We start from the raw sequence: 17,493 nt of genomic DNA, 5'->3' as shown, positions 1-17,493 counted from the left end.
ACCTGAAGGACTAAAAATCAGTATGCTATAGCTACATAGTTTATAGCATCTCAATTCACAATAGGTAAGCTATGGAAGCAACCTAGATGTTCTTCAGCAGATGAATGGCTAAAGAAATTATGGTATATGGGCACATTGGAATATTACTCAGCCATAAAGAAGAATAAAATTATGGAATCTGCTAGTAAATGATAGAACTGGTGACTACTGTGCCAAGTGAAATGCGCCAATCGCACAAAACCAAAGGACAAATATTTTCACTGATATGAAGATACTAATTCACAATAAGGTGTGTGGGTGCTAGGAAAGAATAGAGTTATTTTGGATAATACAGAGGGAAGTGAAGAGAAGGGAAGTTGTATAAGGTAGGAAGGATAGTAGAGTGAATCAGACATTATCGTCGTATGTGCAATTATGATTATATGACTGTTGGAACTCTACATCATGTACAACCTGAGGAATGAGAATTTATATTCCAGATATATATAATATATCAAAATACATTCTACTATCACATATACCTAGTAAGAACATATAAAAATAATAATGATAAATGTTTGAAGCAAATGTGGTAGCAAAAGTTTAAGACTTAAGAAAATGTTGCAGATGGTATTTGTGTGTTCTTTATCTGACTCTGTTTATCTGTCTGCTCTGCTATATAGGGAATAATAAACCTGTAGACGTTATCAATCAAAAAAAATTCCTCTGAATAACCCTTGACAGAGTCTGAAAGATAAATGATCAATGAGAAGAATCATATTTCACCAAGGCTTATCTCATATTTCTATTCTGCTCTCCATGCTCTCTGCTCTTAGAGACATGTCACTCAAGTACCAGTCAGCGCTGCCCTCTCTTACCTGAGCAGACCACAGAGGCTGTTTTTCCATGAGCACAGGCAGGAAAATCCAGGGCAGTCACAGGGCAATTCCACAGGAAGGACTCAGACCCTGAGCAGTGAAATCGGTCTCTCCAGATCTCATCTCCTCTTTCCACAAAGTATGCTCCTTTTGGGGTGGAGATGGTGACTCCACAGCCCATCTGATGGCAAACAACATTGGCATTGGCCATATTCATGTGGGAGGCACAGAGTGTTCTCCAGCCTCCAGAGATCTTCATCTCCACTTGACCCTCACACTGGGAGCTGCCATTTTTCATGAGCCTGACTTCTGTGTACTCTGGCAGGAGAAGACAGGATTCCAGTAACACTCACATTTGTTACCACAACAGAGTGTGCAAAAAGGTTAAAGTCCTGCTGTGAGTCTCACCTGAGCAGACAACTTGCACAGCCCCTCTGTGTTGGCAGCTGCCTGCAGGACAGGGCACTCTGGGGCAGAACCAGAGCTCAGGTTCCCATCCCTTACACTGAAACTCTTCAGCCCAGACCTGTTCACTGGCCTCTCTGAGGGGCAGGTCCAAGAGAAAAGATGCTGCCTTGCCACACCCCAGCTCTGCACAGATGACCTGGGCAGTGGGTAATGTGAAGTTCCCATAAGATACTTGAGTCCATCCTCCTCCAGAATTCACTTCCACTCGCCCAGAGCAAGGTCCACCTCCTCCATCCAACTCCACAAATCCTGTGGAAGGACATAATCAGTACAATTAGTATCTAGGTTTGGAATTGGGAGCTATATGTCTCAGGAAAGCTGTAAAATTTTTTCTTTTCCCAGGAATGAATTCAATGGTGTCAGAATGGAGATTGCATGAGCAAGTATCTGAAGACAACTTTAAGAGGAGGAATTTGTAAGGTCAGTTCTAAATGGCTGACTCCAGAAGTTATATACACAATATACATATATATTGTATATATATATATATATATATATATATATATATATATAAATATATATATATATAGTATATAATATGGATATATTATTTTATGTATTACAATATATTTAACTGTGTGTCTGTCTGTGTCAGTCTACCTCCTTTTTAATAAGCCCTATATCCATTCCCTGAATTTGAACTCACTGTAAAAAAAGACGAGAATTATTTTTCTTCTATTTTATCCTCAGAAATTTCCAGTTCACAGGTAATAATTTCAACTAACTTAAAACTTGTTAAAGAATGAAAAAATTCAAAATGTAACCAAAAATGACAATTTATATTAATTTCTCATTTAGATATGAGAAAAGAGCCCACAAAATAGTGTGAGACAGAGATGAAAAGTAGGTTATGATGACTAAGATAATCTGGGTTCTTTACACCATTCTTCCCATTAAATAAGACAGAAAGAGAATTTAGAAGTAGGGTCAGCTGGGTGAGGTGGCATAGGCCTATAATCCCAGTAGGTAGGGAAACTAAGGCCAGAGGATCTTGAGTTCAAAGCAGCCATAGAAATGGCAAGGTGCTAAATAACTCATTGATCAGTCTGCTACCTTCTAAATAAAACACAAAAAACATTTTGGGGATGTTGCTCAGTTATTGAGTGCCCTTGAGTTCAATCCTTAGTACCCACCCCCAAAAGAAGTAGAACCAGAAGTTGTGAAGAGATTTGAGCATGCATATTTGCCTTTTTGTTTTGTTTCAAGGTAACATTCTGTTACTAATATGTAGAGTTGGAAGAAGCCATTAGACATCTATTGAAGTTGATCAGGAAGTGATTTTGAGTATTGGTTCAAATCTTTGGGGTGGCATCTAACTACAGATATGCAATTGTAATGTAATAGTAGGTTGGTATCCTGAAGAAGGAAATCCTTTCTCTGGAAAACAACATGTTCAGTAATTTTTCTTTTCAAAGTAAGTCATTAAAATGGAATTTACTGAGTATGGATAAAAAATGCCTCTGATCAGGAAAGGATAAAAATGCAGCAGAGAGGTCTTCAAAGGAGACACAATCTGAACTTTCTCCCTAGTCCTGATATTGGAAAGAGGTATATAAAGACGACATTGAGAGTTTGCTTCCCTGTTTTGTTATTCACAACACTAGCATATTTTTCATAATCTGTCATGATCCAGATTTGTTTTTAGGTGCTGGGTATATATATTTAAAGAAAATAATGTCATTATCTTTGCAGAGCTTTTCATCCAGTGGGGAGAAACCCAGTTTTGAGCCATTTAAAGTTTGTGAACTATTGGGTCAAAAAAAGAAAAAATGTATCTGCAGAAATCTATTGATTCATATGATTTTTTTTCTCACTGGAGTAAATTAAAAATTGTAGTCATACATATCTTTGTCCTATTTTTAGCTCCATAGACACATTGTTCCCCTAGGCATGTTTCAAGTTTTTTATGAAAGTATTATCCAAGGGACCTTTTCTTTTTCTATTCTGACTTTGTCTAATACCTCAACTTTGAGTCACTCTTGAAAATCATTTTTCTCCTTTTGTACAGGAGGAGTATACTGAATTCACACAATGTACACAGATTGCCCTTCCTACACCAGGGTCTTAAATGCTGCTGAAATAATCCTTATGTGCTCTTTATCAACCTTTGAGGGTAATCCCCCACATACTGTATGCTTCCTCTGTCTTCTTTGGAAAATTCTATTTGTCTTCCTGTCTCATTATTATCAAATTTATTTGACAACATACGCTTCTTGTATCATTATTTCTATTACATATAAACAATATAATTTTCCCTATATCTAATCATCTTTATATTTTCCTTCATTTTTATCTAAGTAAATTTATACTAACTGATATCTACTGACATAGTGTACATATAAATTGCATTAATTCATGTGCTGATGCATGTATATATGCATTTCTTTGTCTCTTCAAATCTTTTCATTTCTTTTTTTGAAAGCTTCCAAAAGACTTTCTTTTAGCTTTTTGAAATGTAGTTCCTTATTGTTTTCTGAAGCCACCCTCCTGTGCCACAGTGCACCAGAACTTTTTGCTCCTATTTAAGTAAAACCCATTAGTCATCAATCAGTCTGTTGCCTTTCATTCCCATTCACTACATTCTCTAGTCTATGGTAATACAATTTTACTCTCAACCTCTAAGAGGTCAACTCTTTTATATTTGACATATGGTGAGATTATAAGCCTTGTCTTTCTTTGCCTGACTTATTTCACTTAACCTAGTTATCTCCTGACCCATGCATATTACATCAAATGAAAATGTTTAATTCTTTTTATGGCTAAATAGTATTCCATTGTATTTCATTTATTTATCCATTGATCAGCTGATGGACATTTAGGTTATTTCCATTTCTTAGCTATAATATATAGTGCTGCTATAAACATGGGAGTACAGATGTCTCTTTAACATACAGATTTCACTTCTTTGGACATATGCTCAGCATTGGGATTGCTGTATCATATGGTAATTTAGGGCAGCAGGATGTCTGATAATGTCTTTGCACCTCCTTCATGTCTAAAGGATATATTTGATGGATTCAGTATTCTTGATTGGTAGGTTTTTCCTCATTTCTATGAAAATCTCATGGTACTCACTTCTGAGCTATAAGTTTACTGTTAAGAACACTGCCATCAAGTGAATTGGGACATTTTTATATGTTATTTCATAGTTTTTTCTCTTGATGCCTGAGAGTCTTTATCTTTCATCTTTGAGAGCTGTACCCTAATATATATAGATAAGAACTGAGGCTTCCAGTCACAATTGCCCAAATAACTTTTCACCTTCACAAAGACACTTAACCCTCTCCATGTTGCGCTGCCAGGGGTTGAGGAAGAATGTGGTGGAAAGTCCTGTGGCCACCAACACTACAATGTTATATCACACACTGAGGCCACAGCCTGTCAAAGCAACACAGAAGTGGGGAGGGACCAAGGCCCTCAATGCTATGAGCTGCCTACTGCTTAGGTAAACTCAAGGCTCTAGACTCCTGCAACCAACCACATGTGTTATAGGCTCTTCTTGGGTTTGTTCCACCAGCACACAGTTCTTGTTCAGCTACCTCTGCTCTACATTTGAGGCCTCTAATTCCTACTGAATATGATCATGGTTGGTCTGGCACTCAACTCCAAGACAAAGTCCTGTGCCAGCACTGTTACATGATTCTTGGAGTCTTGCTTTTCCCTCTTCTACTAGAGGTTGGAGAAGTGATGTTGGAGACAGTTTTGCTGCCCAACACAACAGAGTTCCAGAGTCTCAGTGTGAGGTTACTGGCATGGGGACAGGGTTGTTAGGCTCTGTTGGTACCCAGGTTTCACTGTGGCACGCCTATTACTGGGTTTCAAGTCTAAAGTTTGGGATTAATTCCCTTTCCATTCTCCAAAAAGTATACATTTCTCTTCATATTGGGCTCTCTCAGGTTGGGGAAAGGGCAAATCTTATCTTCCTTCCTCTTTCAATGTGCCTTTTTAAAAATCTATGTATAAGCATGCACTCACCTACTTTATTGTCTCTTATGAAGCCAGTTTTGTGTGTGAATTACAGTTAATGTGGTGTTTTTGTTCCCACAAATCACTGAAGAATCATCCTTATTTGAGTCCTAAATTATATAACATTTTATACAATAAATACGCATTAATATTTTGTTTCATCGAACACTCATCTGCCAGCACAGCACTAAATTCAGCTCCCACATATGAGTTTATACAGATGTTACTTTAAGAAATAAATGTAGAGAAAATCTATTATAGTAATAATGTAAGGAAAACCCGTGACTCAGAGCATTTAACTCAAAGTTCTCTGGCCCTTCATGCCAATGAGTTGATAATTATGATGTCTGAATATGGAAAGGAGAATTGCAATTTTGTGGTAATTCTTAAAGTACCTTGTGATGTGTTTAATCCCATAGGTGAAGGAACTTTGAAATAAAAGTGTGAACAGGAGTATGCCTGCCCACTGGAAGTCAGCTGTTTAGACAGGAGTCCATAGAAATCATCACTCTGAGCCATGGTGCTGGATTTGATAGTGAGGACAGTGTTGATGATGATATATATGTGTGTTCACATGTCAAGGACAGATGTAAACCTTGGTGCCTATAAAGAAAGCCCCCAACACAGACAACAATAACTGCAATTATACCACAGATAACCCTGCACCTGCACTCTGAGCCTGACATGTGATTCTTTCTCTTCCTCAAAAACGCACAGCTCAGGCATTTTCTGCCTCACTATAGTGTTTCCCCTACTCAGGATTTTTGGCAGACCTTTGTCTTTCTGCAGGTGTTTTTCTCTCCCTATCACTAGGATTGATGGTCTTCTGATCCCTTTGTACAGAAAAGGGATCAGAAGACCATCAATATAGACCATACCTATACCAGATGCAGAAGGTCATGGATGAATTGATGTTAGCCCTGTAGGAAGAGCAGGGATCTGGACTTAGAGACTTCAGGATGAGCCTGTCGTGGTCCAATTTTTCTTTCCCTGTGGGTACTCAAACTTGTTCTCTCACATGCTAAGAAACTGCTGCTTATAAGAATCCTGTGCTTGTGAAAGTATTCCTGGTGATTTTTTTCCTTTGTGGTTTCCTCAGACCTTACATGAAATGTGGTCCACACTGGACCTGTGGCTCAGTGCAGTTAGGTTTACAGTATTTGAGCTCCTGAAAAGGGAATGTTCCAGCCACATCCTGGAGAGCCAGCTTTCCTAGTTACAGGTCCTGCTTGCTTCAACAATGTTCCTCACGTCTCTGTCTCTACTCATTTTTTCTTCCTTTTTTCAAACTCTCTGTTCAGAAGTCTCTTTCCTTGTTCTTTGAGAAACTGTACCCCTCCCAACAAGAACAAGATGTTCTGCTCCTCACTCCCTTAGTATATGTCTAGGAACATCCAGTTCTTTGGATTCTAGCCAAAGACCCATGATGGTGTCCTGTCTCCAAACTGTCTGTCTCTTAGGGGTGGGGATGGACTCTCAAAATGAAATGTAAAATTATGTTCTGATTATATTTTGGTCTCTATTAGCAAGATCAGTGGATGAATTTCTTATCAGTCTGAGAAGAAATTATACCCACTTCAAGCAAACATAATTTTTCCTCAAAGAGAACATTATCCTCAGATGTTCAAAATAACAAAACACATGTTCACATATTAAAGCACTTGGTTCATATGAATTTGCCCCATTTTTTGAAATATTTCAACCTTGGAATTATACTGCCAGAGCATTAAAAATTCCTTAATCCTAGGACATGTTACAAGAGCCTTTGCTGTCAGTAGTCCAGGTGACCACAGTAGCCTGCCAGATCACACTGAACGCTTTCTTGGCACAGATTTTGTGGGTGTATCCATGATAGTTTCCACATTGCCCCTCAATACAATTCCAAGTCATTGCACATTCAGAAGGGTGATAAGAGCCATAGCTAAGTAGTAATGATGCATGGCATTTTTGGTTGAAAGGTGACACCAGCAAGCCATTGAGATGATATGATTATGTTAAGATCTGCATTCAAATGGATATTAGACCCCTCCTGTCCACCTGAGCCTGCTATGGGACTCCTGGAGAGTTCCCATTGGTTGGGGAAGTGCAGTAGGAGGGAATTCCAGAGGAGGGATTTCCTGTTGGTGTGTGTCCAGGAGAACGCCACATGTGTGGGTTGGCATATTTCCCAGGAGCATACAGGGCATTGGCGGGAGTTTCAAAAATAAAGTTTGTTCCTGTTTGAGTGGCTCGTGATTTTGTGCCCAGCCAGACTGCGGCAATTGGTGGCCCATATGGGGAATGCCTGAAGCTTGGAGGTAAGCAAAATTGCTCACCCCTGAGGGAAGGCGAAAGAATGGGTGACCATTTCAAAAAACAATGTATTCTTGTTTTGGTTTATTTTGTTTTTGTTTCAAGCTGTCTATCACTAGAAATTTCTAAGGCAAACTAAGAAAAATGGTTGGCTCAAGGTTTGAAGTTGTTGGGCCCTGAGAAAGAGAAAACTGATACAATGATTTTTTGTTTCGTTTTTGTTTCATTCTATTTCTGTTTTGTTTTATGCTATCTCATTGGGTTGCATTACCTTTATAGTATATTAGAAATTAGTAAAAAACAAACTGAAAGACTGTTAAGTAAATTGTTAGAGGTCCAGACTATGGTAGAAAACATGTTAGGTCAAGCAAAAGAGAAGGTCTCTCGAGGTTGCCAGATAGAGGAAGAAAATTTAAAGGAAGAAAGCTTAGAGGACAAACAGATATCAGGAGGGAAGCTACAATAGGAGGCTGCTACTAACTCCGTTCTATCACCAGAGGACATAATTCAACCAACAGCTCCATCTATAGAGACAGCTGAGTGGCCCTCAACCCCCGAAGTTGATAGACGAAATCCTGAGGCAGGACCTCAAAGATTAGCATGCCCTGTACTTGAGCAGGCAGGAGGGCAATGAATTCACCGTGCTTTAGACTTCAAAACAGTGAAGTTGTTAAAGGAGGCTGTAACAACCTATGGTTCACGAGCACCCTTCACAGTAAGCATGGTCGAATCCATTACCAACTTGGACATGACACCAGCAGATTGGGCTAATATGTGTGAATCTGTGCTAAATGAAGGACAATATTTGTTATGGAAGGTTGCCAATGACAAATTTTGCAGGGAGACAGGTAGACGAAATGCAGCAGCCAGTTACCCTCAAAGAAATCTACATATGTTGTTAGGAAAAGGACTTTATGAGGGTCAATGGCAAAACATTGAATATGATCTTGGTGTATACGCACAAATTGCTGTTGATGCAGTTAGGGCATGGAAGACTTTACAGGGGCATGGAGATTTACAAGGCAATTATCTAAGGTAATACAAGGAAATAATAAACCTAACGCTGAATTTGTAGATAGGCTTATTCAAACAGCTACCAGAGTTTTGGGGGATAGAGAACAAGCAATGCCATTAATAAAACAACTGGCTTATGACCAAGGAAATCATTAATGCAGAGAGGTCCTTAGACCATGGAGAAATGAAGATTTAAACACATATATTAAATTATGTAGAGACATTAATGAACAAGGGCAAGTCTTGGCAGCTGCAGTACAACAGGTTTTAGATGCCAGGCCAAGAACATGCTACAATTGTGAACAAACAGGACATTTTAAAAGGAGTTGTCCCATAGGAGGAGGGTTTAACAAAGCTAGGTATCAAAAGAATAGAATACCGGGTATTTGTCCATAATGTCTTAGAGGGAAACATTGGGCTAATGAATGCCATTCTCATACCACCAAAGAGGGTCCTCCATTATCAAAAAATGGACAAGGACCAAGTGTTTACTCATGATATCATGCAGAAAGGCATCAGGCTCCATTGCCAAAAAATGGACTGAGGGGCCCAATGCTCTGGGGCCCACAACCACAAATATACGGGGCAATGGAAAAACCCAGCAACACCATCAGGGTAGTGCCCAGGACACATTATCCATTAAAGTCCCTCATCAGACAAACCAGAGAGAGCGCAGGATTGGACATCTGTGCCTCCGCCAGAGCAGTACTAACTCCAGAGATGGGAGTTCAAATTATTCCCACAGGAGTAAAAGGACCTCTTCCCCAAGAAATAGTAGGCTTATTATTGGGACACAGTTCTTCTACACTAAAAAGACTTATGATAAGTCCTGAGGTAATTGATCCCAATTATGAAGGTGAAATAAAAATTATAGCTAGTTCTCCAAAGGTATGTCAGTAATTTCACCAGGAGATAGAATACCACAGTTATTAATAATACCCAGCCTGCATGATAAATTTTCCAGTCATAATGTAGAAAGAGGTTTCAGGGGATTAAGTTCCACAGGTGTGGATTGGGCTATGCTGTCTTTAAATTTAGATTCTCACCCAATGCTAAAACTAAATATTCAAGGACATGAATTTAATGGGCGACTGGACACAGGTGCTGACCTTAGCATCATATCTCGTCAAGAACGGCCAAGGCAGCAGAATACAACAGACACGAGTATGTCAATATGTAAATCAATGGAAGTGTAACTGATGTGATTCTGCAATCTGTATATGGGGTAAAAATGGGAGTTCATTACCCACTTGAATCAAAGTGTGAAATATGATATATCAAGAACTATGTAATGCTTTGAACAACCAACAATAAAAAAAATAAAAAAAGAAAAAAAAAGAATGGCCAAAACATTGGCCATTACAACAAGCCACTCAAACGCTTCGAGGCTTAGGAGTCGCAACTAATTCCCATAGAAGTGCAATGGTATTAGATTGGAGTGATCCTGAAGGATGTGAAAGAACTATACAGCCATATGTATTGTATCATCTTCCTATAAATTTATGGGGACAAGATGTCCTAGATCAATTAGGTTTGACATTAACAAATAACATCAATCCTAACGCACCCACTACTAGGGCTAAACAAGGCTTTAGGAAAGAAAAAAGATTAAGAGAACAAGAACAAGGTATAGCAGCACCAATTCAAATAAATCAAGGAATAAATAAATATGGATTGGGTTTTCAGAAAGGGTGATTGAGGCAATCAAAATTACTTGGAAATCAGAAAGACCAGTATGGGTTCCTCAGTGGCCCCTGACTAGAGAAAAGATACAAGTAGCCCATGACCTGGTCAAACAATAATTAGCGGAAGGACATATACAACCTTCCATATCTCCCCCATATTACTCTCATTTTTGTCATTAGAAAGAAATCTGGTAAATGGAGATTATTGCAAGATTTAAGAGCCATTAATAATGAGATGGTTATTATGGGACCTGCTCAACCAGGAATTCACCAATTGTCTGCTTTGCCACAAACCTAGTATGTTTTAGCTATAGATATTAAAGATTGTTTTTTTTTTAGTTTTCAATTCCAATTCATCCTGAGGAGAGTCCACGTTTTGCATTTACTATGCCTGCACTAAATAATGATGGCTCTGATCAGAGATATGAATGGAAACTACTCCCTCAAGGGATGGCTAATAGTCCAACTATGTGTCAAATTTATGTTAACAAAGCAATCCAGCCACTTAGAAATCAAACTCCTGAACTACAAATATTTCACTATATAGATGATGTATTATTGCCATATAAAGATAAAAACACATTGCTAGAATGCTATGCCACACTTACAATTTTATTAAAAAATTATAATCTAGTAATAGCAATAGATAAAGTACAATTAAATCTTTCAATTAATTATTTAGGATTTCTATTATCCTCAACCATGGTCCATCCACCAAAAATTCAAATACGAGTAGATCAACTCAAATCACTTAACTTTCAAAAGTTATTTGAAGACATAAATTGGATAAGACATTATCTAGGCATACCAACCGGATAATTGGGACCTTTATTTGATATCCTAAAGGGTCCATCAGATCCAAATTCACCCTTCATGTTAATGCCTAAAGCAAGAAAGGCATTAAAAATCATTGAAACATATATGGAAAATATGCATTTGGATAGAATTGATATAAGTTTGCCTTTATTATTTATTGTACTACAAACAAAAATATTCATACAGGGGTAATTTGGCAACAAGGTCCATTATTGTGGATACATTATCTTATTCTCCTAACACTATTCTTACTAGGTATCCTGAGGCTGTAGGACAATTAATACTCAAAGGAATAAGAGCAGCAAAGGGAGTATTTGGGATTTCTCCCAATAAAATTATGACTCCATATACTATGGTATGGATCAAATTGATGAGTTAGCTAATGAGTTAAATACTTGGGCAATAATCATGTGTAAATCTAATGTTTCATTTGATAATCACTTACCATCTAATCCTTTGTTGTCTTTTTGGTCTTGGCATCCTGTAGTTTTTCCAAAAATGACAAGAAAAACCCCTATCATGAATGCCCCAAATATATTCACTGATGTGTCAAATAATGGTACAGCAGCAGTAGTTACCCCTGATCAAACTTTTACATTTTTAGTACCCAAACAATCAGCTCAAAGGTAGAGCTTAATGCAGTATTACAAGCTTTTGTGATGTTTAAAGATTCTGTATTTAATTTATTTTCTGAGAGTCAGTATAAAGTTAATGCTATAGTATCCCTTGAAGATGCTGGTAGGATTTCCCCTTCCTCTACAGTTTTCTCTTTGTTTTCCACTATACAAAGTTGAATCTTGGACAGAAAAGATCCATACCAGGGCACATACAGGATTGCCTGGAGCCCTTAGTTTGGGCAATGATTTAACAGATAAATCTACACATGATATACACATTTTCTCCACAATAGAAGAAGCTATAAATTTTCATAAAAGGTTCCATGTCAATGTTAATACTTTACAAAAGCGCTTTAAAATAACTAAGGAACAAGCCAGACATATAATAAAACAATGTCAAAATTGTGTGACCTTTTTACCACAAGTTAATCTTGGAGTTAATCCTAGAGGATTGATACCTAACCATATTTGGCAGATGGAGATCACACACTTGCCAGAATTTGGAAAATTATAATATTTGCATGTTACTGTTGATACTTCTTCTAGATATTTGATGGGCTCCCTTCATGTGGGAGAAAACAACTAAAGATATTATAGCTCATTGCTTACAAAATTTTGCCACTGTGGGCGTTCCAAAACAGTTAAAAACAAATAATGGTCCTGGCTTTACCTCTAACTCTTTTAAAAAATTTTGCTCATCACTTGGCATTACTCACATAACAGGAATTCCATACAATCCACAGGGACAAGGCATAGTTGAAAGAGCTCATAAAACTATTAAAATGTACTTATTAAAGCCAAAAGAGGGAATTGGAAAGGGGTATATATCACCCAAAGATAAACTTAAAATAACACTTTTTACTCTAAACTTTTAATATTTGGATTCATCAGGACTTAGTGCTGCGGAAAGACATATGTATCCAAAAAATGTACATAGGCCTAAGGTACTTTGGAAGGATATTCTAACAGGTCAATGGAAAGGTCCTGACCCAGTGATTGTCTGGAGTTGGGGTTCTGTTTGTGTGTTTCCACAGGGAGAACAGCAGCCGATTTGGATTCCAAAGAGACTTACCAAAGTGATTTCTATAGACCAAAAAGAAGATGATTTGGCTCAAATCCATAACAGCTGTTATCCAGAGCTCCAGCTTGGCTATTCTTACATCTGCTACAGAGATTAACCAGGATGCTTTTTTCAATATCTATTTTATTATTGCCTTTTCCCACATCATAATGTTCTATTTTATTTTTTGAGCTCATACAGACCTAGGTTAATGTTTTTCTGATCACTTTTAGTTTTTGACTGTGGAGTTTTTAAACATTGCAATGGAGATTTCACCTGTGTAAAACTACAAGGCCTTTACTATTGTCTTATGTGTTGTATGTTTGTGTGCACACTTCTGTTTTGTGTTGTATGTCTAAGTACGTATGTCCATATATCATATATGAGGAGTGCTCATAAAAAAATGGATCCGAAATTTTTTTTTATTCACGTGATTTTAATGGCTTAATTTAAATTGAGTAAACAGCTGTTGAGGATTGCTTTAAAATGTGTACAAATAAGGAGGTTAACAGATCTGTTTGTTTACTCTCACCTTTCCTTTTCATTATATTTAATAATTCTGTTCAAAATAATGTAAATCATTCAGAAAATTGTTTTCTTAGTGCCTGTTGGAATGTTACATATTTTTTTTTAGCCATCATTGTCAAAATTCCTACCTTCATCCCAGTGCCGGTGAAGACAAAGATGAAACCAAACCATAGCTTCGCCAATAGCTATTACAGTAAACTGTATAAATTGATGCATCAATGAATAATAACTCAACAAGTAATGCTCAATCAAGGAGTCAAATTATTTTGAGAGGAAATGGACATATTCATAGATTCCTCCACTTTGAACTACTTGCAGAACTTGCTTGGACTATGTATCACTTGTATGCATTGTGAACTATCTGTTCGTGCAGCAAATTGTGGTAGTGCTGGCATATCTTTGCTGATGGTGTCATCAGTGATACAATTATTCCAAAGGAGCCATCAGTTTGCTTGGTGTCGTGGTATTTCTGTATCCTCCTTTCTTCTGCTAGTTATGGTCTGAAATTTGGAAGCCGAAAGAGGTAAGGCAAAGAACCTAACCCCCCCACTGGCACCAAGGCCAAATTTGGGGGCCAACAGAGGTGAGGCAATGAACCTCACCCCTCCACTGGTGCATAGGCCTATCCACAAGTATGGCTGTATGCTAGACCGGTAGTCAGTGACGGGTATGATCCAATTGCAGTGGTACCTACCTAATACAGGAGACTGACTCCTAGAGGTCAGCTCATCAGATTACAGGTAAGGACCATATGTTGAATGGAACAACCTAACAGGCATGGTCCCTAAGCCACATTGCTTGTTTCTTAATTAAACAGAAAGGGGGAGATGCTAAGAGCCATAGCCAAGTAGTAATGATGCTTGGCATTTTGGGTTGAAAGGTGACACCAACAAGCCATTGAGATGATATGATTATGTTAAGATCTGCATTCAAATGGATATTAGACCCCTGCTGTCCACCTGGGCATGCTATGGGACTCCTGGAGAGTTCCCATTGGTTGGGGAAGTGCAGTAGGAGGGAATTCCAGAGGAGGGATTTCCTGTTGGTGTGTGTTCAGGAGAACACTCCATTTGTGGGTCAGCATATTTCCTGGGAGCATACAGGGTATTGGCAGGAGTTTCAAAAATAAAGCTTGTCAGCTGATGGGGTAGAGCGCGAAGATGGGAGGGAAGGGGAGGGCGGACAGTAGGGGATAGGAAAGGTAGCAGAATACAACAGTCACTAATATGTCATTATAGAAAAATGTGGATGTGTAACCGATGTGATTCTGCAACTTGTATTTGGGGTATAAATGGGAGTTCATAACCCAATTGAATCAAATGTATGAAAGATGATATGTCATGAGTTATGTAATGTTTTGAACAACCAATAAAAATATTCTCACATTTAAAAAACAAAACAAAAAAATAAAACAAAAATAAAGTTTGTTCCTGTTTCAGGGGCTCGTGATTTTGTGCCCAGCCAGACTGCAGCAGAAGGGCTCCCTCAGAATTCATCTGAGAACTACCCAATTTCTCCTGCTGGCTTATATCTTATACATCAGGCCATACTGATGTCAGGATCTGTTTCCTAGTTGTTCTGTGGAGTATTTCCTCTGTATACTCGAGGGTTCCCTAGAGTACCTAGTACACTGCATTGCTAGATGTAATTATTCTTCATTGTGCCTTAACAGGCACCAGTGCTACAACAGTGATCACACTTCTCAGTGACACAGCACAGTGACAGAAGTGGACAACTAAACCAGTAACAATGATAAACTATGATATATAAAATAATTAACAAAGTGAAGGCTGCTGTGGGAACACAATAGGGAGTCAGCTAACTTATTCAGAAGTGGTCAGGGAAGGCTTCCTGAAAGAAACAAAAATACAAAGGGACATAGCATATTTTGGAATTGAAATTGTTTTTAGATATAAAACTGTATATACACACCTACAACACCTTCTATTATAATGCTATAATAGAAGTTTCCACATTCATGTATGCACACACATTTATTACTATAATCGTAATTTTTATATTATTAATTTTCTTATTTTGGGCAAACTATAACCAATAAGTAGGTAAATATATATATATATATATATATATATATATATATATATATATATATATATATATATTTCACTGTTCTTAGAGTTCTTTTAACTTCTCCTAGATTCAAAGTTTATTATTTTTTATCATAAAACAACATTTGTGACTAGTAAAGTCTCATGAAGATTATATTATTGAGGTAGTTTTTAGCAAAAGAATATAGGGTTTGATCTCTGAAATCTGATGGCCTGGCTTTGAATCCTCATTTTAATTCTTTATTGAAGTATTAAAATATGAAAGAGTTCCATGTCTCAAGCTCTAGGACTTTTTGTGAAGTGAATACATGTAAACAACATAGAAATCAAGATATAGAATATTAACAAGTATAAGATAACTTCATGCCTCCTTTCAGGCAAGGTTAACCAGTTCCCTGACTTTCAATACCACACATTAATTAGCCTACATGGATGCATCCATAGAGTATGTGACACCTTGTTCCTCATTTTCTTTGTTCAGCAAAATGTTGAAATGTAGGTGAGAGGATACAAAATAGCAGATATATAACATGAACTAGCCTAGAGCTCTAACACACAACAGGAGGACTAGAGATAATAAAATTGTGCTCTTTCAGGGATTCACACTAAATGAGTAGATTTTAGTTGCTCTTGGCAAGGGGGGGGAAGCAAAACTAAATTTGGGTAAGTATGTGATTTGTTGGTTATGATATTTTACTTCACTATAGTAAATATATATACATATGTATAATTTACCATGGATTCATGTAATATACATTAAATATTTACAACAACATTTATTTAAAATACTTTATTCATTTTATCACATAATCACTTTTAATTGGGATATATCTCAATTTATTTATCCATTAACTTATTGTAGAATTGCTGAGTGACATCCTAGTTTTGTTATTATAAATAAAAATGTTAACAAGTTTCATGTCATACCTTTCATAGCTTTGGAATATTCTTGAAATTGTCACATCATATTGTCAGTTTATTTCTTTTAAAGTAACAGCTGGAGGTTCCCAAAGTTAATACTACCATTTCCATTACTACAAATCTTCTCTAATATTTGCTATTTAATCTTTTACAAATTTTTGTAAATAAGTTTAATTATCTTTGGATCTAATTTATTCTCCCCTAGTTATTAATAGTTTTCAGTACTTTTTGTGTCTTCATTGGTTGTTCTTATTTTTCATAAAGTAAGGGAGGCATAACATGAGAGTTTGATTCTAGGCTCCTGTTATGTTCAGTGACCTGTATGATTATCCTTAGGCCAGTACCATACTGTTTCAATATAGACTTATAGTACATATTGAAGTAAGTGGTCTGATATGCATCTTTCCAAAACGATTATTAACCTTATTGTAGCAAAAACGATTATTAACCTTATTGTAGCAACAATTTTTTGTTGCTACAATAAGATGATTTAATATTTATATTTTATTCATGTCTTATAGCTTTATGAGTACTACTAGTAGATATTTGTAGATTCCCAGTTTTTCATGCACAATTATATTGTCTGAGAGCAAACACAGTTTAACTTCATATTTCATAAGCTATATACCTTTTACTTCTTTTTCTTGCCTTTTCTGAGTCCTCCAATACAAAAATGGAATTTTTAAGAGAAACTGTTATTGTAGTTTAATGAGATTCTCTTTTATTCTTATTTCCCTGGGAATTTTTATTATAAAGGGATATTAAATTTTTTAATATTTATTTTTTAGCTTTAGGTGGACATAATATCTTTATTTTGTTTATATGTGGTGCTGAGAATCAAACCCAGTGCCTCATGCAGGCTAGGTGAGCATGCTACCACCCGAGTCACATCCACAGCCCCTTAAATTTTGACAAGTATTTTCTCTGGATCTAGTGTAACATTCATGCATTTTTCTCATACTAATATGGTGAATTACTTTAATTTACTTTTTTTTTTAAAGCCAACATTGCATTCTTGGGTAAACCCATTTGGTCCTGGTGCATTATGCTGTTTGTATATTGTTGAGTATGACTTGCTGTGTTTTGCTGAAAATTCTTGTGTCTATATTTTTTGAAGAATATTGCTTTGTGCTTCATTTATTTTCTTCTAATGCCTTGATTTTGACATTGTATCTGATTGACATAATAAAATAAATTATA

General features: G+C 36.9%; 1 pseudogene; it reads right to left on the bottom strand.

Annotated features, from left to right (window-relative positions):
* LOC144365083 (antigen WC1.1-like) overlaps positions 1-5,810 on the bottom strand; it is a 29,642-nt pseudogene extending 23,832 nt beyond the window's left edge.
* Between the last annotated feature and the right edge of the window lie 11,683 nt (positions 5,811-17,493).

This window comes from Ictidomys tridecemlineatus, chromosome 6, assembly GCF_052094955.1.
Source record: "Ictidomys tridecemlineatus isolate mIctTri1 chromosome 6, mIctTri1.hap1, whole genome shotgun sequence".
Classification (NCBI taxonomy): Eukaryota; Metazoa; Chordata; class Mammalia; order Rodentia; family Sciuridae; genus Ictidomys; species Ictidomys tridecemlineatus.
This window is presented reverse-complemented; position numbering and strand designations above follow the sequence as displayed.